Source organism: Aphelocoma coerulescens, chromosome 7 (assembly GCF_041296385.1).
Source record: "Aphelocoma coerulescens isolate FSJ_1873_10779 chromosome 7, UR_Acoe_1.0, whole genome shotgun sequence".
Classification (NCBI taxonomy): Eukaryota; Metazoa; Chordata; class Aves; order Passeriformes; family Corvidae; genus Aphelocoma; species Aphelocoma coerulescens.
The window spans coordinates 18204648-18227164 of record NC_091021.1 but is presented as its reverse complement, the minus strand read 5'-3'; the positions used below and the strand labels follow the sequence as shown (position 1 = coordinate 18227164).

The window sequence follows — 22517 nt, the reverse complement described above, 5'->3', positions numbered from 1 at the left end:
CGCCCCCCCCGCGCCCCCGTCGCTCTTGTGCCCGGGGGGCGCCGGGCCAGGGCTGCGATCTTTCGAAGTGTCCCCGCCGGGGTTGTCACTCACGGCTGGCGACAGCCGCGGCTCCGAGGCGGCGGCCGAGCACCGCCCGGCCGACACAGCGCCGCCGCGTTTTGTCCCTGCGGCGCTAAGATGTCGGCGCGCCGTACCCAGGGGAGCCGGTCCGCCCGGGCGGACCCTGCCCGGAGACTGCCGCTGGCCGCCCCCCTGCGGGACGGGGCGTCCGGGTCAGCGCCGGGAGCAGCGCCCGCCTCAGCGGGGCCGCTCCGCCGTGCCGCCGTTGCGTAAGCGCTGTGGCGGGCTCGCACCTGCCTGACCCGGGCGGGGGAACCTAAAACCTCCGCTGTCTCTAATGCAGAGCAAAACCCGTCCAGGATAATGCCGCGAGTTAGATCTTAACGCGACACGTCTTCCCAGCGGGAGTACCTGCCCTGTGCTGGGCAGCCGAACCTTGGCACGGATCGAGCATTTGTGCCAGGAGGCTTTATTTTGATCATGTTAAGGAGAATTAGTAAGATTTCCCTTAACGTCAGGCTGGTCTGTTTCTCATGTTACGCAACACAAAGGAAACTGGGAGCTCTCTGATTGTTAAACTAAGGCAGGAAATATGTTTAAATCGTTACATAAGTATATGATGATACAGGAATGATTATTAGTGGGGCCTGTTTCTCTGTTACACCATGTAGCTTGTGAAGGGTTCCTGTAAAGGGGAAGAATTTGGGCTTGGCCTTCCGTCCCATTTGAGTGCATGTGCAGGGTCATAGGAGAGTGTGTAGGTTGAGGCACTGATTTTGACCCTTAGCTTAGAAATTCTCCCGAATAATGAATTTTTCATGGTTACCTTTAGTGTGGTGTTCCAATGAGTGAATGAGGCCAAAAAACCCTCAAACCTACTTTCCTGTTACAATCTTTAATGTAATTAGAACTGAGGATTACCTAGGAGATACAGTGAGCACAGTCCATATGTCCACAGCTGGGCTGAGTATGTGAAGTTCCAGGCTCCTGAGATAAACTCATGGCAAAGTTAGTAACTTGGAAACCCAGCAGTATGGTCAGGATTTTCAACAGCCTCTCTGAGCGGAGAATAAACAGTGCTTTTTAATCAGTCCCAGCACTATGACCTTGCAGTAACTGCCCAAGCTTAGCTTAGACACTATTACAGAACAGGAAAAAACACACTCAGGAAAATGTGAATTTAATATCTGGAAGTTATGATGGAGGACGATTGAAGTATTTTGCTGTCAGTGGAAGATTGTTCTTACTGTGTGATGTTTAGTCTTATTTCTAACCAATTTACTTTTGCTGGTATGTTGAGAGTACCTTCAGGTGACTTAATAGTAAATTGTAAATTAATCCCAAAGCTTTTTGTCACAATTTATTTTTTCAAGGTAGTTAAAAAAACCCCAGCCAAATACTTCTGTTTGTTAAATGTCTGTATTTGTTTACATAGTCACTTGTAATTCTACTTTAGAATCAGTTGTTGGTAAGATAGATAACACAGCCAGAAGGAGGAAGGTTTTCTTGCCATTTGTATTTTTTATTTTAATAAGAAGCAGAAGTAACTTGGAAAAGAAGTCAGGGTTTTTTTAAACAGTGTCAGAAATAATTTTTTGCCAGTGAAAGCTAATATACACAAGATCTAAAAATGCATCAGTATACATACATAAGGACATTTCAAGAAAAAATGAAACTGCAAAATTACCTGACCATTGTAGTATTTTAAAAAAAAAAGTCTTCTACAACTAGTATAGAACTTGCAGTTTGTTTGGCAATATCAGAAGTTGCTAGTGAAACGTATGAGAGTCTGTCATCCTGGAACCAGAACTATTAGTGATTACTTTAGACTTTCAGTAACTGAGGTGTTCCTTTAAAGACTGATGTGTAAGAGAAATAATTCCTGTTTATATTCTGTGAAGGGGAAAATGATGTTAAAAACCTGCTGTTTAGCAGGGTATTGCCAAATGGCAATGGCATTTTGCTTTAGGAAGATTGTGTTGTCTAGGACTTAATCTAAATATGAAAGTTGTTCTTTCTTCTACAGCTGGGTGCATGTTGAGAGTTGTCTGACTTAAGTGGGATGTTGTCAATAGAGTAGTTTACCTACATGGATCTGATTGCAGGCCTGGGACATAACTGCAGTGCTTTAAGACAGAAAGATTTGAGTACCAATAATGGGATTGATTTTATATATTAAAGTTTTTCAGTGCAATAAAACTCAGATGTAATTAGGCTTGACACTAGTGGAGGACCCTCTTTTTCTAGTCAAGTATCTAAAATTAAGGGGGACACTGTTATGGTATTACTAAATTCATATAAAGAACTAAACTAGAATATTAACAGACTATTTAAAAAGTAGACAAAAAAATCAAAATAAATTACAAGAAAGTTGTAAAAAAAGATCTGCTATTATGAAAAAAAGGTGTAAAGAGACTCAGAATTGTTAAATAGAAACTGGCTGATAATAGGAATCACGTGTGTCTTATTTACCACTTCCCAGTGGAGATTAAGAACACATGAGAAGAAAAATAAGTTTAAAAAAAAAGACATTATTTGTAGGGTTTTCTGCTTATCGATATAGTAGCATTAAGACACTCACTAGAAAAATCCTGGATACATGAGGGAGATGCTGGTATCGAAACTGGACACCTGAGTTCCTGTAGGTGCTGGTCTTTCTTGCAGAGTTAACACTGTGACAGTATCCCCAGAGCCTGAGCTCTATGCCCAACTGGAGGAGCCATTGTTTTCTCTTTCTTGAGATTGCCCACCAGATGTATTGTATCCAGATGTGATCCGAATAAACTAACCAGGACCAGTTTACTCTAAAAGAGCCTTGCCTCTTTAAGCCCTTGCCTCCTGCTTCCAGGCTGTTCCTGGTTAACTGCAGGTCCTGGGATGAATTAATTCTCGATCAATTTGCTGAAAATGGTGTGTTGTAATTTGAGCTGTGTAGATACAGAGAAAGTAATACTGCTCTATAAATAATAAGAATACCTCTACCAGATACCAAAATGCAGCAGTTTCAGAACTAAGATGCAGCCTTTGGGGTAAGTAGCAGTATAATGTGGGAGAGGAAACAATGTCTACCAGCTTCTGATGAAACTTGAGAGAAGGTTTTGACAGATGAAATCAGATCCAACTTGGAAAGAACTGTAAAACTTAATACCTACCCTGTATTTCGGTTGTAAGCTCAATGCTGTATTTGTCCATTGTAACTTGTATCTCATTGGTGTAAGTCTTGGAGCTCAGTGTCTGTGTCATGCAGTACAAATTCAGAAGGAAGTGCACTGTCTAGCACAACTCCCATCCTGCGCAGTGTCTGCTATACTTGGAAATAGCTTTTCTGTCTCTATAATCCTTTGAAACTTTGGAGCTATGGCATGTTATTTCTGTCTTTAGCAGTCCCTTCTATTGGTAACCCTGCACTTCTTTAAAGGAACACATTATTGAAGGATTGTTGGTATGTGGTCCAGTTCAGTTTTCACAGTTGTGGTACTCCATTCCTCTGCAGAGTGGTGGTTTTGCCATGCTGAAGCCTAGAATGCAACGGGACAAGACGGACAGGAATGCATTCTGCTGTGACAGAATGTAACGCCAGGAAAACTCAGGCTCAGGTCACTTTAGTTTGAAAGGGTGGGTCTGAAATGCCATTGAAGAATTAGGAGGGATTCCATTCAACAGTCTACCTTAAAACTTGTCCTTTACTGGAAGGACAACTAGCAAGATTATCTGTAAATCTCATACCTCAGAAAATAACTAGAACACGAAAAAATCTAACCATTCAGGAGAGGTATATCTTTTTGAATCTGAGGTACCTTCTTCTGTTTCAGTAATCTGTCTAAAATTTTAGTAGAATCTGGAAAGCCATGTTTTCTAAGTGCTAAGCATCTACATGGTACTACAAAACCCAAGATAATTACAAGGTATTGAATCAGACTTCTTAAACTTCGTGGAATTCAACTTCATTCTGAATTTCAGCCTTCATTTGCAATTTGTTTAAGTCTTACCAGACAAGAACAAGAATGTAGCTATCAGTCCTGCACTCTTAATTTCTACATCCTGTATGGGTCCATTTGCTTAAGAATATTGGGTCATCTTTCCATAGCGCCACAGGCAGGACTGACAGGAAGTTGACCTGCGAGGTTTAGTGAGTCAGCATATAGTAGTTGAAATAGTTGCATGACTTGAGTTCATCAGATAGAGAAATGAGCCCTTGCCTGGTATAAAACCAGCAGTGGTTCGAGAAAACTGTTGGCTGGCATTGTGTCATCATCCTCCAGAAAGCACCTCCCTATTCTGACATGAGTGGCTACAAGAACACAAATTTTGCAGGGGGGGAGCAGGCTGTAGCAGTAGGTTTGGTCTACCCAGAAGCTGAGCCAACCTAATAGCTCATGGACATCGCTGTAAGAAAACAAATCTTGCAAAAATACTGCTTCCCATATTGCAAGGTATATTGAATCAAACTAGACACTGAGAACAACAGAGCTCCATGGGTGGGAGCAGAGGAGGAGACGTAAGGCTGCCTTCAGCAGCTGCAAGAAGATTAATTCAGGGTGTCAAGCTTGCTGGACAACACAGGAGTTTGCTTTTGGCTATGTTTTGTGTCAAGTGTCTTGTCAGTAGCCCAGGATTCCAAGCCTTTAGAGGAGCACGGATGGTACCTGAGAGCATGTGAAATACCAAGGCATTTGTATAGTCCGCTGCATAAGTGGGATGGTATCCAAGTGTAACCGTATGGAAGACAAATAATATGTGGGGAAATTGGATTTTAGGAGAGCATTTTTTCTGTTTTAAATGGGGAAGCAATTCTAAAAATACTGGTCTCTGCTTGAAACAACTCCACTAAAGAAAGGTCAAAGAGAAATCTGTGGTACCTGGATCCAGCTGTTAGCAGGGGAGACACTTGATTCCACTGGTCTGCTCCCATTCAGTAGAAGCTGTTGATGGGATAAAGGCAGGCCTAGCAAACTCATGGGCAGCACAGAAGCCACAGCAGGAACGTGCCAGCTCCAGGCTCTTCATGCACTTCACTGGAGGTCTGAAACATGCTGCCTGGTAAGAGGAAGAAACTGTAAGTAAGTAGCCTAACAACCCAGTCTGGGCACAAATCTAAAGGCTGTGACTCTTCACTGACACAGATGACTGATCTTCAAGGAATGGGGGCAACAGAAAGTCTGTCCAAGCTCTACATGCACCAATATGTGAGGACAGACCTCTGGAACATTGTTTTCAACCTAGTCATTGTACTTATGAATATTTTTGAGTAATTGGGACAAAATAAGTCATGTTCCTTTTTAGTCAGAAATTCTTCCTTGTTTGTTATAGCTGTAACTCTCCCCAGGTGATGTATTTTTTGTATATTTTGCAAATTTTCAAATTCTCTGGAGACATCTAATATTTGACTGGTAAACAGGTTCTGTTCTTAATAACATTAGAGAAAACTATTTCTGCTGGTTTTTCTTTCTTGTGTTAAACTATATCACTACAACAGGGAACAAAGTTTGGTGTAATTGCACAAGGGGTTTTTTTTCCCATTAATTTCATTATCTTGATTTTAGTTGTGTAAAGAAAGAAATAAAGAGTATATTAGTTAAATCTTCCTTGTAAAATATGTGCGGGTTTTATTCAACTGGCAGCATCGTCCATCTAAGAATTTTTTTCATTAACAGTATTTCTTACAAAGATGGAACAAAGTCATCTGATCTCCCTCCCCTTTGGGAAGAGGCACCAGGAAGAAGCAGATCAGTACATAGCTGAAAACTTGCCATGTAGCAGGCTAATCATTCTTTCATTTCATTGCTCTTAAATGAGAAATAATGTTCTTTTTTTCAAGCTTCCTAAAAGTTACTGCCTTTGGGCCCCATCATTATCCTGTTTGTTTATGCTTAATTCCTGCCCTTCAAGGTCATCACAACAGATAAAATATAATTATAGAAATAATTGGGGGAAAAATTGTAGATCCTTCAGGTAAGGTTAGGAAAATTGTTCAGAGGAAGAGGCTGCATAACCATGACTTGCAGAATCAGTAATACAGCATCTAAGGATCTTCCTCCATAACCCATCACAAAATTGGAATGGAAGTAAATAAATAGACACATAAAGTATAAAGCCACCCAAATGGAAAAAAAAGTCTTGTGTATTTCTTGTCTTGTGTAATTCTTTCTCACAATTTGGCATTTTATTTTTAATAGTACTGATAGAAAAATAGGCCAGTGAAATGAAAGAGACTAGCAAATTATATACATGCACATATGTTTGCTGAAAAATTGAAAACATAATAGCAGGAGTTACACATTCTGAAAGGAAATACTTCTGGAGGGAAGAAGTGACTTGCTTTTATGAATCTCAGTCTGAACTCCCATTCCCGAAACAAAAGCAAGCAGGACTCTGTGGCTCCCTCTAGGAGAAGGAAGTCTGGGGCTATAGTCCAAACCACATCATCCCGTGCTTTCTCTGGCAAGTCTCAGTTCCAGCAGCCAGAAGGCCACAGTGTGGTCTGAACAGTGAGAGATCAAATGAATGTAAGGTCATTTGGAAACGTGTATGACAGTTTTGAATTCTTACATATCTTCAGGTGAGGAAGGGTTTTTTTTCTTAGGGGGAAAAAAACCATCCCTGCCAGGATCTTTGAAAAAGGAGTTGTGGGTAGCAGCCTACAGAAGAGGGCTGGACAGGAGATGGTATGACATCAGAACCTTCCCTGAGAGGTGTCTGATGCAAGGAATAACCTGACCTCTCAGGGATTCTCAGCATTTTGTTTTAATTGGTGCTAGGGGATTACACACAGCCCATGTCATCTCGACTTGGGGGCTTAAATGCCCCCACAGTGCCTGGTCCACTCTCCCCGTGAAGAACCCCAGTTTCTGAAGAGAGTGGCATATAAAACTTCTGTGGTCTTTCCTAGCAGGATCATTTTATTAGAGTAGACAAAACCGTTAAGAGGCACAGAACAAACTAGGTTTGTGCCTTTCTACTCACTAACTTGGAAAGAGGTGGAAAGGTCTAGGGTTTATTTCACATTTTTCTGTGTCTACATTTCTGCAAAGTCAAAATATAAAATTTGGACAAGACCTTGGTAACAGAGGCATTCCCCTTAGCTCTTACCATCTTGCATTACCACAGGTAATACTCAAACTTCATCACAAATACCAAGGAAGAGAAAGCCAAGTGAGATACGAAATTCCAGTTCTGGTCATAAAAGAAAATTGTTTAGGGGGAGGGGGGAAGTTACTAATTAAAATTTATCTAAGAAATGCCTCAGTTAAAGAATCATCAATCTGTTTCAGCTTAAGTCTGAAAGAGGCACATTTGAGGCTGAAAATGATAATTAACACACTCATGGTGCTGACTTAAAACACCAGTGGATGCTTTTTAACTGCTAATTAACCTCTGGCTTCTATAAACATCCTTAAAAAATGCACATCTTCATCACCTTTATTGCAGCTCACTAGCAATCATATACTTTACTTCTCAAACGATGCTGCAGATCATTCCTGGTCCTTTTGACCTGTTTCAGTTTCCAAATTACTGCACAACCTTCCCAGTCTAATGACACTTGAAAATATCTGCACGTGCTGCAGGTGTCCTTCCTATTCCTAAAAATTAATTAACAAAAGTTAATTATTTTTTAATGTATTGTTTCTCTCTCTTGTGTCAATTAATATTTGAGTTATTGAAGTGGATCATTGCTATTAGTTTGTTTTCACAAAGTTGGAAAATTCAAACTCCACTATCATCTTAATTACTTACAAATGAAGGATAAAATTCCTTCTTTTCTGTGGCAGAGCTCCAAAAGACATAATGAAGATGGGATGCCGTGGCAAGCCTGCGTTCCCTGTGCATTCCTCCAGTCTCAGCAGGACCACTCTGGCACCGGAGGCAAAGTGTGCATGCCGTGCACAAGCATGACTGCAATTCCAGGACACAGAGCCCACTACATCTTTTACTTTTTAATAGTAGTGCCAGATTTTCAGCAACACACCTTATGTTTAAGCAAAGTGGTAATTGAGTATTCTGTCTGCTGCATAAAAAAACAGAATTAGTTCATTCTCCTTTTCCTCTCCCAAAGAAGGAGCATTGCAATACTTTTTTCCCTAGCCTGGATTCCTACAGAAATTAAGAGGGGCTTGAGATCGTTATCTCTTCATACGTATAATAAATCTCTGTGTGTGCACACACGTGTGTGCACACATAGGTGCAGGTACACACTTGCATGTTGTGCAAGAGAGAAGGAACAAGAACAAACAGTAGCCAATTTTAACCACATCTGACAGAACAATAAAAGGCTGAAAATGCTACATTCCTATACATTTCATAAGAACAAGCTGCTAAGTAAAAGGGGACCCACCGAAGTTTGAGTTAAACCCTTATTAAACACCAAGAAAGCTGTGAAGATGAAAAGATGTTATGAATACCCACCCACAGGAAAAGCTGCAGTCAGAGCTTCCAGCTGTACAGACCTAGGAGAATCCAAACAAGATTTGCCGAAGGGAAACCAAGCCCCATCAGATCTGCCCCTCACAGGTCCGTGCTGGATTTCTAATCCATCGCTATCCAGCTTTGATGACGGCATAGTCCACTTTTGCCCTTTAACTTTGGGGGAAAAAAAGACTGGTTTTTTTTCCCCCCCAGATTTCTCAAACCTGATGAGCTGAAACCCAGCATGAAAGAAAGGACCAGATTTTGTTCTTAAGGACCCCATGGGATACCCTCACAAGAATCTACATATGCAGCACACTAGACAAAGAGAAAACAGCATCTTCCGGTTCACAGCAGACTAGAGATAAAATTCATGCCCTGGCAGCCTGGAGTTTGATCTTAAGGTAGCAGGAACCAGTGCTGGTGAAAAGCCTCTCATCCCGCTTTCTGATCTGTCCATGGGTCTAACCATTCTTAAAAGTTTGGTGAGGGGCACACATCTTGAGCCTCTTAATGTTCCTGGTTGCTCTGTAATACAGCTGTGGTAACCATGCAGAAGACACAGCTGAAGGAAGTTAAGTCAGGGTTCTTGGCATTGCTCACCCTTGTCAGTGCAGTGTAGGGCCCTCGGCTCTGCTGGTCTGCCAGAGACACTCCTGCCAGTGTCACAACTCTCTGGCACCTAAATCCTAAAAGGAAACTCAGAGAGGTCCAAGCCCAGTGCTGCACTGTGTATCAATGGACACACAATCTTCAAGATACCCCTTAGCCACTACAGTGCTTGTCTTAGTCACATTTCTCCCTCTTCATAGCTTGGGAGTGTTTGACAAGGTTTGTTTACTTCACCCCAGGGTTGTGTGTTCATCACCTGTCAGCAACACATCTAGTGGCAAGCTCTGGCACTCCCAACATTCACAATCCCCTCTAGATGACTGCCTGACATTTTATGTTCTAGTCACAGTAACTCAGCTTTCATCTATCTCTCTCTTCTGCACTGTATATGTCAGACCCTCCTTGGCTAAGCATGCTTACCTCTCTAAAAATACAGTCCAGGAACTTTCTATTCTATACTGTGTAACAGGGAAATTTGTCTCTCCAGCTCAGCAATCTCACTTGTAGGTGCTGAAGTAATCAGTGCACCTAGGCTGCCTTGGATGCCTGTGGCCACATCTAGCAGTGCTCTGATTCACTGTCCTTCATACCCCACACAAAGGAAAGATAATTAAAGGATTCAGCAGCCAAATTCTGCTATTCCCCTCTTCTCCCCAAAAAGATTAACTCCAGAAAAACAGAGGTGCCCATTCTTGTCACAGGGTGACAAAAGGTAAGTGTGTAGCATAGTTACTCTTGCTGCTACATGTTTGTGATCTTATCCTGAGATTTTTAATGAACTTTTTTTTAAGCTTTTGTTGCTAAGAGAATAATAATGACCTAGCAAGGCAATAAGAATCTCCAAGGCTTGGAGCAATAAAGTCTTCCAAACTCTTAACTACTCTAAACTCTTACAGTCATCTAAACTAGCTACCTTTTGCAATTTTATGGGAATATAAATACCCATTCTATTCAGTACGGTATACCTGCCATTCCCTGTTTTTTCTAATCTAAAATAAACTAGGTGAGTAGCCTTCTTTTTGTGCTTTGTCATTCATTACTTAAGGATATAGGGAAGAAGTTAAGCATGTTTTTTAAATAAGTAAATATTTAACAAGTTGACTCTGATTTTAACAGTCAAAGGGAAACAGTTTTATAAAACCTCAGGAAGTTGGCAGTACTCATTGTTTACATGACACTCAAGTTCATCATTGGAGCCATTTTGTTTCCAGGACTGATTACACCATTTCTATAGTACGACATTCAACATAAACGCCTATAATAAAATAAGTCAATTAAATCTGCAAGTTATTTCTAGTCCAGAGGGAGAGAGCTGCCTTTTTCTTATTTACTGTTCCCTAAAGAGTCAAGGCCCCAGAGCAGTAGGATTCTGCAGAAACTCAAAGCTAAACACACACTTGATTTCTGAGATTCTGGGACCCAGACCCTCGCAGTTCTGTTGTAATTCACATTTGGAAGTCAGCAAACATTTCCTTATTCCCGTGATTTTCAGGCAATGGAGGAGGCAGGCTGGGAAGCAGATATCTAAAGGCCACAGGAAAAAAAAATAGAACAAAACCAAAAACCCACAACAAGTTTTAGGGGTTTACAAATTATCTGTGAAACTTTGTAATCTGCCCCCAAGCTTTCCATGGGGAGAAGAAACTTATTGGTCGAAGTCAGAATAAAGGACCTCAAATTTTGGCTTCAGTTAAACTGTGAGTTAGATACCACTTTTATCAAATAGAAATCAATAGGAATTAAAGTATGTTAAGGGTTTCGGGGCGGAGAGGCAGCCACTCTCATCAAAAATGAGTGGCAACCAACGTGTCAGTGAGCTGATGGTCCTTTCTCCCATTTCCTCATTGGGTTGTCCACCATTTGTCCACAGTTGCTACGTGGTCATCAGTACGAGGGTTATAAGCAGAGACTTCACAGAGAACAGAAGTGGCTGTATCCTAAGTGAAAAAGCCTCACCCTGCCCAGTATCTTGTGTTTAATTCAACTCCCCATTCCAACCTGTGCCAGACCATTTAGGGTGTATTAACCAAGTCTGAGAACTCCCAACTAGTGACTACACAAAGTAATTTCATTGCTGCAGCTAATCTACAAAGACAAATATTTTTGTGTTTACACTGTGAGAAACAAAATATCCTTATCTATCAATAAAAAACATTTGCACTTTGTTGGATACCAACACTGTTCAACTCCAAAACTGTTTGAAATCCTGCCTTGTTTCTAATCTAACTCAGCGGTGCCCATAATAGAAAGAAATCAGAGAACTCCCTCTGATACCACTCTACCTCTCTGCTTGAGGACTCAAACCATTGAGGATGTTCTTTTCATAAAATCTTTTTTGATCGTGGAAGAGATTATCCCCATTTCACAGACATGGGTGAGATGTGCAAGAGCATCAAGAGCCTTGCCAGAGGTTACATGTGAAGTCTCACAGCAAAACCAAGAAATAAATTCCCATTTTTTTAAATCCCAGTCCATCCTCCATTTCACCATCTTTCTATCTCAAAGAAGAATGGATCAACATTCTCCCTTGTCCTCTCTTCTGACTAAGAATCTAATTTGACTAGTGCTCCATTCTGTTCTTTGGAAAACATTTTTCCTTCCTCTTGTAGATTTTCCACATACCTTCACAGTTTGCAAAGTGCTGCCACACAGCATCGCTTGGCATTCCTGGTCATAGCAGACCAGCTGCAAACACAGCTTCCAAGTTCAACCAGCCCAGGTTCTGCCTGTACCATGCACCTGTAGTTACGCAGAAGGAGAACAACTTGAGGCGTTAATGGTGAGAGAGGCTCTGAATTCAGCAGCATCTCAGTGTCTTCTTGGGTGCCTCAAAGCCTGAGCCTGAAATCCTGCAAAGCCCCCAGAGATCCTGCTGCTGCCTGGACCACGCTCTCTGCTTTGGACCACTTTGCACATGCTTGTGTGTATGAAGTGCCTCTTTACAGCCCCATGGCATTAGAGCCAACTTGAGATTTTCAGCCTGGATGTTAATAGAGGCCATTCCCAACATTTTTTCAGTTAGTTCTACTGTCAAGGTACTGGCTGAAGATAAATTAGATCTGGTTTTCCACCTTTTTATTTAAGGTTGTCCTGTACTTAATGAAACACCAAAACTAATTTTTCCAAGCCCACCACCTCTGCAACATTAGTAGCTGTTTCCTTGTGGGACAGTGCTCCTCTCTCAGTCATTTCTGTATGGTTTTCAAGCCTTGCCACTCACCCATCTAAGCTGTTAATTCTCTCTGACATTTACCTGTATTTTTTTTTTGGAGTAGGAAGAGACCATTGAAGAATATAATGCAGAGTCTCAAGCAGTTCCCAAATTGATTCCTCAAGGCTCAGGCTGGTGTGAGGGCAGCACAACTCAGAGGCACAGCCCAGCAGAATTTGTGGAGAAACCTTTGACCAGCAACATGCTACTTGAAAAGCCTTTCTCCTTCAGACACATTCATGCCTTGAATCACTCACTACCAAACATAGAATGCATTCTTTAAAAGATACCACTTTCCCCACATGAGGTATCTAAAACAGTTGGAAAAAGCAAATCTGAAAAATGCAATACCCCTGGCCATATATGAGACGTGATTAAATCAAAATGCCCCCACAGGCTGACCTGGTGGCCATACAGACCTTCCCTTCACTTTCCCTGGTTGGCATACGAGATACACCCAGGCTCCCAGGGGTGCTGAGGCATTCCCACTCTGCCGGCTGCGTGACGGACCACGCAGGCACGCCTCGCTCCAGCAGCCTGTCCGCATCTAGGATGGGGCATTCAGCAGGATCCTTGTTAATAACAGGAAGATATTAAAAGTAACCAAAACAAAGATGCAACATTCTCTTGTCAAGAGGCACCAGCTGTTTCACAGTTGCTGCTCCCGCTGCCATCTTATCTGGCCATTACAAAAATGGTCTGTCTCAACATTTGGTCTCTATCACACAGAAAATTGTCAGCTCCTCTCCCAGGGCTCCAGTCCCAGGCACCCAGTGCTCCCTTGGCCCCTGGCTGTTCTGTCCTGTTGCTCTGTGGCTGCTCCTGCAATGCCAGCCCTGCAAGCCATGGGCAAGGCAGCAGCACATGCCTTAGGCACACACACTCACTCATAGAAGCCCAGAAAGAGCCATATGTTTTTACATTTGAAGTGCAATCATGATATTAAAAAAAACCAATTTGCATGGTTTACGTAACATATCCTTTAATCAGGAAATGTAGTTCCTAGGAAAAGGTAACGGATGAGTAGGAGAAGGATAAAGTTCCTCCTCCTACCTTTCAACCCCTTTCTTGCTGAATATGCTTCCTTTTTCCATCCCAGGAAGCAGACTTGCATTTTAGGGGCAGTTCTTACTCCAGAAAACATTTTAGATTCCTTCACACAAAGAAGAAGAAAATGTTTCTGATTCAGTGCTTACACTGGGTAGTTGTTTTAGTCCCCAACACTGTGCCCAGCAGGACCAGGGCAGTGATTGTCCCCTTGTACTTGACACTGACCACATCTCAAAGTCTGTGTTCAGTCTTGGGCCCCTCACTACAAGAAAGACATTGAAGTGCTGGAGCGTGTCCAAAAAAAGGCAATGAAGATGCTGAAGGGTCTAGAGAGTATGTCCTATGAGGAGCAGCTCGAGGGAGCTGGGAGTGTTTAGCCTGGAAAAAAGGAGGCTCAAAGAGGACCTCGTGACTGCACTAACCAGAAAGGAGAGAGTAGCTGAGTGGGATTCAGCCTCTTCTCCCAAGTAACAAGTAATAGAACAAGAGGAAACAGCTTGAAGTTGCACCAGGGCAGGTTCAGATTGGACATTAGGAAAAAATCTCTTCACTGAAAGGGTTATCAAGCATTGAAATAGGCTGCCCAGAGAAGTGGTGGGGGCACCCTCCCTGGAGGGATTTAAAAGCCATATAGATGTGATGCTTAGGGACATGGTTTAGTGGTATACTTGGCAGCAGTGGGTCAGTGGCTGGACTTGATGATCTTAAAGAACTTTTTCAACCTAATAATTCTATGATTCTAAAAAAGGAGGAATAACTCTCCCTCTCTTTGTTTATTTTTCACTTTTACCCAACCTCTCATCTACTTCCCCTGTGGCTGATCTCATCTCTGTGTTTTTCTCACATATCTTGTGAGATTACTCACTCCATCCATCACCTGTGTAGTTGACATACATTTATTTCCATGCTGAAGTCCCAAATGAGCTCTGTTATGTAGCACAAACCAACCCAAAGTTGCAGTCACCTACCTTGTGTGCCAGCACTGCTTAGACTTCTCTCTCTTCAGGTGTGTCCTTGATGGGGGTTTTGGGCTGATCGAGGCCTTGCTATGGGGGCCCAAAGCTGGTGATCCAAGCTGAACTCATTTGCTCCCATCCAGCAGTGCTGCCCTGAATCCCATTAAGGCACAGCATCCATCAGGAAACCCTGACCTTGAGCAACTTCGCTGCTGCTGCTACATGAAGTGTGAACAGCAAGATCACAAACACCACTCTAATAAGGTATTCTGGATTTTGATACACAATTCCTTGAACATTCAGAGATCCCAGCTCATCTCCAACAGCTTTCAGACTTTCAGTCAATGTTTACCTTGGTGTTTCTTTACCTTGTACATAAAGACTAACTCTACATAAGACAGTATTCAGGCCAAAACTGAAGGCTACACAAGCAAATGGACCCTTCCTTTGTTGCGTAGTGTTTAACCATGGTACAAATTGAGCCATAAGAAAATGACAGCCATTTACTGGAATTAGCACATTTAGAAATAGATTAGGATAGTCATAATAAGAAGATGCAACTGATATACTAGAAAAGCCCATGCTTTGGGTTGTGTGCATCTGATGCAAAATAGCACTGAAATGCTGCAGCACTGGGTGGTCAGGCTGCTTGGTTGAATGAAGGGAAAAACATGGAGTGGAGGAGGCAAAGCAAACTGTCCCCACTCCTCAGGTCAGAGCATGCCAGTCTGCCCGCTCTGTTGCTCCACCTGAACACCTGAACTTGATCACACTTGAACTCCTGGGACGTGACTACAAATACATCCCTTAGATGCTGGCCAGCTGATCATTTCTCTTGCAACATTTTGCACATTAACTTTGGTATCCTTTTATTATAATGCTGATAGAAGTAGTCCAAACATTGAGGAAGCCAGAAGACCCAGCAATCTTCCATGCTGACTTTGCATTCCTAAAAGGTAAATCTAGTTAAGGCAAGTCTTACCCCCCTGCAGGAACTGAAAGAAAACCCCACATACTCCTAGTTTATAGCTTTGATCCTCCAGCTTTACACATGGAGCACAGCATGTCTCCCACAGAATTCTGCTGAGGGCTATTTTCCCCTCGTGCTGCTGGTTGGGAGGTACAGTGTGCATCTGTTCCAGCTGCAGGACAATAGCTGGGGGTCAAGAAAATCAGAGGCAGAAGGGGCATCAAAACTATTTTCTCACTCATCACAAAAAAGCAATGGAGGAAAAAATATTTTAAATCCTCTCAAGATGTTTTAATATTAAACATTAAAAATTATACAGATGTGATACACGTCTCTCCTAAATAAACAGGAACTTTGCAAGCAGCTATTAGGATACTACACAGTTTGTAGTAACTCTATTAAAATCCCCAAAATATTTATGGTCTTCCCTTCTAACCCAGGGGTATACCAAAATGCAAAAAAATAATTCTGGTAACAAGAAGACATACAGACAAAATGGTCTTGCAACACTTCCCAAGCTGTGAATAGTAGAAATGCATTGGAATCCTGCTTGTTCACAGGCATCATTTGAGCAGCAAACATCAAGTTTCAATATCAGGTCTCATAATAGGAGAGACACTCTACAGCTCTTGTAGGCCGTATGCCACTGGGCATCTCCCACCTTGGTCTCAAAGAACTTAAAAGAAGCAAAGGAAACAACATACCGCACTTCATTAATGATCTGTTTCTAGCTGCTCTGAGTAGTAAGTTTCTGAGCATGAACCAATACTAATCTTCCCATTTCAGTGGTGCAAAGAAAAGTAGCTGCTCCAAGCTGGATAGGATTTAATGCTGAACACAGTGCTGACAGATAAGCAGAAGATATAATCAATCTATTTCATTTCTAGAATCAGACAAAGCGTGGGATTCTGGGGGTAGCCTATGCAGGTCTTTCCTTTGCAATGCAAGGCAAGGATCCAAGTATCTCCTAAGTGAACTCTGCCTTTTGGTGCTGATTTCTTAGCTGCTATACTGGATTAACCACTAGGGACTGCAAAGGAAATTGTCCCATTCTGCTGGAGTCTAGTCAAGCAGGCAGCAGCAGGACTACCACAGTCACATCCAAGCAGCGTGGCACGGACAGGCACCTCAACAGGGCTGTGCCATGGCCAGTGTCCCAGTGACCAACAGTGATCATCCTATCACGTCTTGTGGTTTCTTACATCCCACCCCAAAGTTCTTGCTTCACTTTCCTGACCCGGTATCATCTTTGTGTTCCCTGCATCCCTAGCTATTCTTGGTATTTAGAGAAGTTCTAATTCTCTTCCTTCAGCTTTGTTTATTTTGTTTTCTTATTTTTATCAATATTTCCACCCAAAGCTACATGCTTTCTCCTGTCCTTTCAACTTGCACACTTGGAACAAACAACCTCCCTGTGAGCTCTGTACTTATCCTTGCACAACCAAGGAGAAGAGAGGCATCAAGTAGAAATGAGAAACAGGGAACGAGGCTGACTTCATTGCCGCTGCTGTGCTGCCTCTGAGTGAGGCTAGTTCTTCCACGTGAGCCTAGAGCCACCTACCTGCTTCATACCAACAGCAGTGACTTCAGCAACCCAAGTGTCTCAAGGCTTTGCCTCCTCCTGCCTGACATTCACATAGTGGAAGGCACATGGGAAAGAACTCACCCTCTAAAATAACACCTTCAGTGGATCTTTCCTGAAGCCTCTAAAATGCCAAGCGACTGCAGTGTTTGCAACCATTCAGTGCAGAAAATACATGGCTCCCTGGGGTAACTTGCCATTGTTCCCAGCTCTTCTTTTCCTGAATTCCCATGAATCCTGGTGACCCCAGCATCCCACCCAGCCCAAGCACGGTTCCAGCTGGCACTCTCCTACTGTGACATTGCACTGGATCCTGCCAGGAAAGCTCCTGTGTAAGGTCCCAGTAAGGTCCACCATGCTGGTATGGAGGAAGTGAATTGCTGCCTTTGGCTGGCAGCCTCCAAGTGCCCCTCAAAAACCCCAGGGAGATGAATGGGCCTTGTGAACTCTTGCATACACCTTCCTTGATGTGACTGGAGGGTCAGAGACTTCAGAGAAAAACAGACCGGTTCCTCCTGTCTACCCTTCAGTCAAAGTAGTCTTAGAAATTCTTTTAAGTAACAGCAAGCTATTTTTAAGTGGCTGATGTCTTTCAAACACTGAGTGGTATCACATATGCAGAGAGCCACAGCAAGGTTTTTTGTCTTGAAAAAGCTTAATTTCCTGAAGCACATATCAAAATCCCACCCTATGAATCCCTTCAGTGCAACAGAACTCTCCTAGTTAAAATTCTACACAAGCATATTTCTTTCCTACCTGCTCCCTCAGGTACCATCCTCTCTATGTACACTACAAAAACAACTGCGCCTTTACTAAAATTGAACACAATAGCCAGGTCTTTGTGGAGGATAATTAACAGCCAGCAGTGAATCTTTGTGCTGATTCAATGGGATATGAATGGGTGATGAAAATTCTTCTTTGCTGGAGAGGTAATGGGATATTGTTACGTTTACATATGCTTTTCCTCTTGCATGATAGCATATTTATGGTGTTCCTAGTTTAAAGTCAGAAATACGTACACAGATATTCTGTGTTTGTATTCAGGCACTTATGTCTCAACATGTTTGCCTCTCTTTCTGTCATTAACGAAATCCCCGCTCCATCTGCATCTAATCCAAATGCCTCGTGTCCATTCTGAGCAGGATGAGTAGACCTGAGCCTCTCCAGCTGTTCCTAGAGATACGAACGTTCATTTCTGGAATTGAATTTCTACGGTCTTGCGTAAACTATCTAGGTTAGTGCCCTCACATGGGATACTTCACAGAGCACTTGGAGGTAAATACAGTGACATCACACAGTTCTGAAATATGTGGACCCCCCAGATTTTTGTGTGCTTTTCATTTCATGATAGAAAACTCTCAAGCTATTCTTTCCTATTGGATAGATAAGTATGTGGGGAAAAGCAGCAACTCTCTTTTGAAATACTGCATAAATATCTATTGAGTGTACTCATTCACTACATATATAGTACAGGAATATCTCTCAACTCTAAGACTAGAAAACAACAGTAAAATAATTGGAATGAAAGCATGGTCTTTCTAAAGTAGAAATACTAATGACCATTGTTAAAAAGGCAAAAGGAAGAAAGTATGTCCAGATATATTTAAAAAATAATTAGTAAATAAAAATTTATAATAAGTATTTTAAAAAAACAGCTCTCACCTGGCTGCAAATTGCAGGTGAACTCCTGCATCACCAGGGCATATCAAGACACTGATGCTTGAGTGCAATGGCCAGACAGAGACGTGCCCAGCTTTGTCACTGCTGTTACCTGGTTTTGCATAGCTAAGCACACAAAAAAAACTTGGGAATGCTGCCAGAAAAGGAGCCTTTTCATCTGACCGTAGGCCTGTGAAATGGTTGGAAAAGCAATAACACAATCGCTGGCACATCCACCAGTGTGCTAGGCATCTGGGCTGGTGTAGGAGTCCTGGCTGGCAAGGGGCCTCAATGGGGAATTTCCCATTGTAGGTCAGGGTTTGCCCAAACTGGAGAGATGGTTGCACCTCACACCAGGGCTCCTTGCAACAGGCCTCACACCATTTCTGCACTTGCTGCTGAATAGGTGGGGCTTTTCTTCTCCCCTGGAACCTCAAAATCCCCTTTCAGTCTAGTGAGATATTCACACTGAAGGTGTGTTTCCAAAGTGGAGAACTAAAAAGAGGGTGGGGAGTTAATAAAAACATCGCAGCCATTGGCTGCAGACAGCAGCCCTCTAAGGTGACCTCCAAAGGTGCCCTCAGAGCCTCTGACCTCCCCCACCCTTGCATCATATTTTAAAGAAGTCTTGAATTATATTTTTCTTTGAAAACTAACAGGGATATTTAAGAGCTTTTACAGGATGGTTCATTTGTTTGTTTTTCTTTTGAAATGTAGGTCCTGTCTCTCCCAGAAGGGATTCTGGCTAACTGGGTAACTAATGAAACAATAATATTGTCTGAGATGGGAGAGTCAAAATCTGGAGGGGAAACTTTTTGGTTTTGTTTTTAATCTGACTGCTTAGCATTCCTTCTTCCTGGATGATGTCTACTGGAGTTTGCTCATCAAGTGTCATTTTGGGGAAAAAAAAAGCTTTTTGTAAAATATTTAAGAGCTCCATTCCTCCTAGCAAAGCTTCCACACTAACACACAGCTGCCAGACCACAGAACAGTGTTTCAGGCAAAACCAGCATTTAGTACTGTGCGCATTTTAGGGGTTAAACAAAGCAAGAAAAGGGAATTTATCTTTTAAGTATCTATGCACTGCCTTTTTAACCATCATACAAAAGAAAACAATAAAAAGAAAATAAGAATTGCTCTGTAAATCACCTGTGGACAGGAGACATGATGAGTAGGAGAGACATTTAGTTCATTTGGAAGGATTTCTTCCACGCATCGTAAAACATGTGCTCTGTAGTCCCTAGCAAATGTATCCTGCTCCGTGGTATAAATGAATGTGAACAGTTTGAACTGCTGGCCAGAAGGGCAAACTCGACAAGTGCTGCACTTGAAGTTATTCATTGCACAGACGAGTTTAAAACGAGTCTGATTCTGCACAGGTGCAAAAAAAAGCCACTCTTTGTACAGGAGGGTTTTTTGACATTAAATTAGTTTCAATAGATGATGATGGAGATGCACATAATGAATTTGTAACTATGGGGAAGCAAAGCGTTGCTTCTGACCCAGATAAAATCCGAAGAGCTTTGCTGATGTCCGCTCAGGAGGAGCCCTGCCTGCCCGCCCGCCCCTGCGGCCACGGCCCCACAGCTCCCTGCCTGGGCTGACAGCGCTCCAGCACCTTTCCCAGCTCCAGCAGCCTCGTCACAGCCACAAACACAAACACGGATTACTACACTGAACACGTCAGGCTAAGTCAATAGTTTAATAACCACTATTAAGGCTTTTCCAAATCCATTTAACAACTGTAAATTATTCCAAAATAAAATAGCCTCAGCCAATCAGCTGTATAGTCACTGACCCACAACTATGTGCTTATTTCTCAATTAAGCAAATGTCCACATGCTGGTTGGCTTCAGCTGCTTTTGTGGTTTTGTATGTTGCAAGTTTCAGTATATAAATCCCCGTCCCCCGCCTGAGAGCCTCAGCTATTTCCAACAGCAGGTACTGCAGCTTCACCCTCGCTGGAGGCGAGGCAGGTGCTGGGATAAACCTCTCCGCTCCAGCCGTCCCCTGCCTGACCGCCCTGAAGGCCCCGTGCTTACCTGTGCAAGGAGAAGGGTCGCCCACTGGCTCAGGGAGCCATCCCTGAGCTCGCTGGGGCCGAGCGGGGCAGCTACCCTCACCTCTTGGAGCAGCACCTCGGCTCCAGTCAGGCTCCAGAGCTCGCTGGGTCCCGGCGCTTGGCGGGCACCAGGGAGCCAACCTGGCAGCAGCGGCAGCGCCGGGAATGGGGCGGGAGCAGCGCCGTAATGAGCCCGTGGCATCGCTCAGGCGTTCACAGCCAGAGGGTCTATGGTAGCCAATCAGCCCGTCGGGGGGAGCGGGGACAGCCCGGCAGGCACAGCAGGAATAATTGGAGGGAGCTCCTAATTAATTTGATAATAACCCTATCCTGTGTTAACACGCTCCACATGCAAAAATGGCTAAAAAGTGCCAATTAGCAGTGAAAGTGAAAGTGAAAGTAAGCACGTAATGGGGATTCAGGGAACCTCGCAGCCAAGACCTGACGGCACACAGGTGTGCCAGGCCCTCAGAGGCGCCGTCCCTTCTCCGGGACAGGAGCGACATGCCTTTACAGCCCTGTGTCTGCTGTGGCCTGTGTCTCCCATGGAATGAGTTAGGTTCCTTCTCCATACTTGCATCCAACAACCAGCTGTAGATGGGTTCATGATACATTTTAGGGGCGCTCTAAATTCTTTTGCTGGCTGGTTTTGCAAGGCCTAAGATCCTCATCCTCCTCAAATGCAGGGGAGTCTCTGGGACCTGAGTGGCTGCAAGCCCTGGGGAGAGGTAGAGTCAGTGTCCAGGGCCTCAGCTTCTTCGATAGCAGGGCTGTAGCTGTATGGCCAAATGGCATCAACAGACAATCTTAATCCTTCCACAGCCATCAGCTTTTTTATTTTTCCTGCCACTCATCCAATCCATCCTTTGGGAGGTTTGGGGGGAAGAGGGCAGAGCAGTCCCACACGAGCTCCCTGCCCAGCTGGTACTGCTGATGGTGCCAGCAGAGCCGGCCCGAGGACAGCACCTGCAATGCTCTGCAGAGCCAGGACACACATAGACCTCGAAGCTGCCCCTTGCCCCCTGCAGTACTCATCACAAGCTGCTGCTAGTCCACAAATCAGATTTAGGATTTAATTTCTAAATACTCATGTTGGCTTGCCACCAGAATTTAAGATAGCCTTTTTATTTCCCTTCTTCTATTAGTCTGTGTCAAGCTGTTTTGTATTTTTACTCCTGAATTATCTCAAAACCTTCTGTATTACAGTCCAATCCCAGGGCCAAAACTGGCAATTTTAATATATTTTCCAGAAAATAGACAACTTGGATGTCATGGTATGCTGTTAAAGTTTTGCCAGGTATCTTGTGATCACCACTTACAAAGCTTCCATAAAGCATGCAGCTATAATGAGTTCCAGCCTGCTTTCCAGGCAAATATGAAAGAGGAGTTTTTTACTAATATTTGTGAACGAACCAAAGTCCATGCTCTATGGATGCTGTTGTGATTGCTGGAACACACAGATGGCTGGTGTTTTACTTGTTTCCTAATCCTGCAAAGCAGAGGGCAGGTAGAGGCATTTGTGTATACCCATCACTGAGCAGTTCACAGAGCTAACAAGGAGAGGAAAGCAGGGAAGAGACAGGGAGTTGCTGTTGTTGGGAGTACAGCAGAAAAAGGGCACCTGAGTCCAACAGGCAACCTTACAGCAGCTCTGCGTTCACAGAGCATGAGGTAACTTCAGCCACTCAATACCCAGCACGTGTTTTCAGGCGTGGTTGGGATGAAACAGGTGCCTCCAACACAGAGTGTCCCACGTCTCAGATTTGCCAGCCCCTGGGAAAGCCAGCCGGGGGTAGACGGATGAGTGGACAATTGCGGGTGGGGGTGAGCCACACCCCAGCACCCTTGGCACACCCTCGTGTCCTCAGCTGGGCTGAAATCATGTTTAACAAAACCTCAGAGGAACCCCCACCCTTCAGGAGCCCCCCAAGCTGAGGAAGAGCTCAAAG

General features: G+C 43.4%; 1 long non-coding RNA gene across 1 annotated transcript; it reads right to left on the bottom strand.

Annotated features, from left to right (window-relative positions):
- Window positions 1-30: 30 nt before the first annotated feature.
- Window positions 31-20754, bottom strand: LOC138112965 (uncharacterized). The gene is made up of 3 exons (XR_011151942.1): window positions 20549-20754; window positions 11701-11817; window positions 31-5100 (listed from the first exon to the last, which is right to left on the bottom strand). It is a non-coding gene; the product is annotated as an uncharacterized lncRNA (long non-coding RNA).
- Window positions 20755-22517: the final 1763 nt, after the last annotated feature.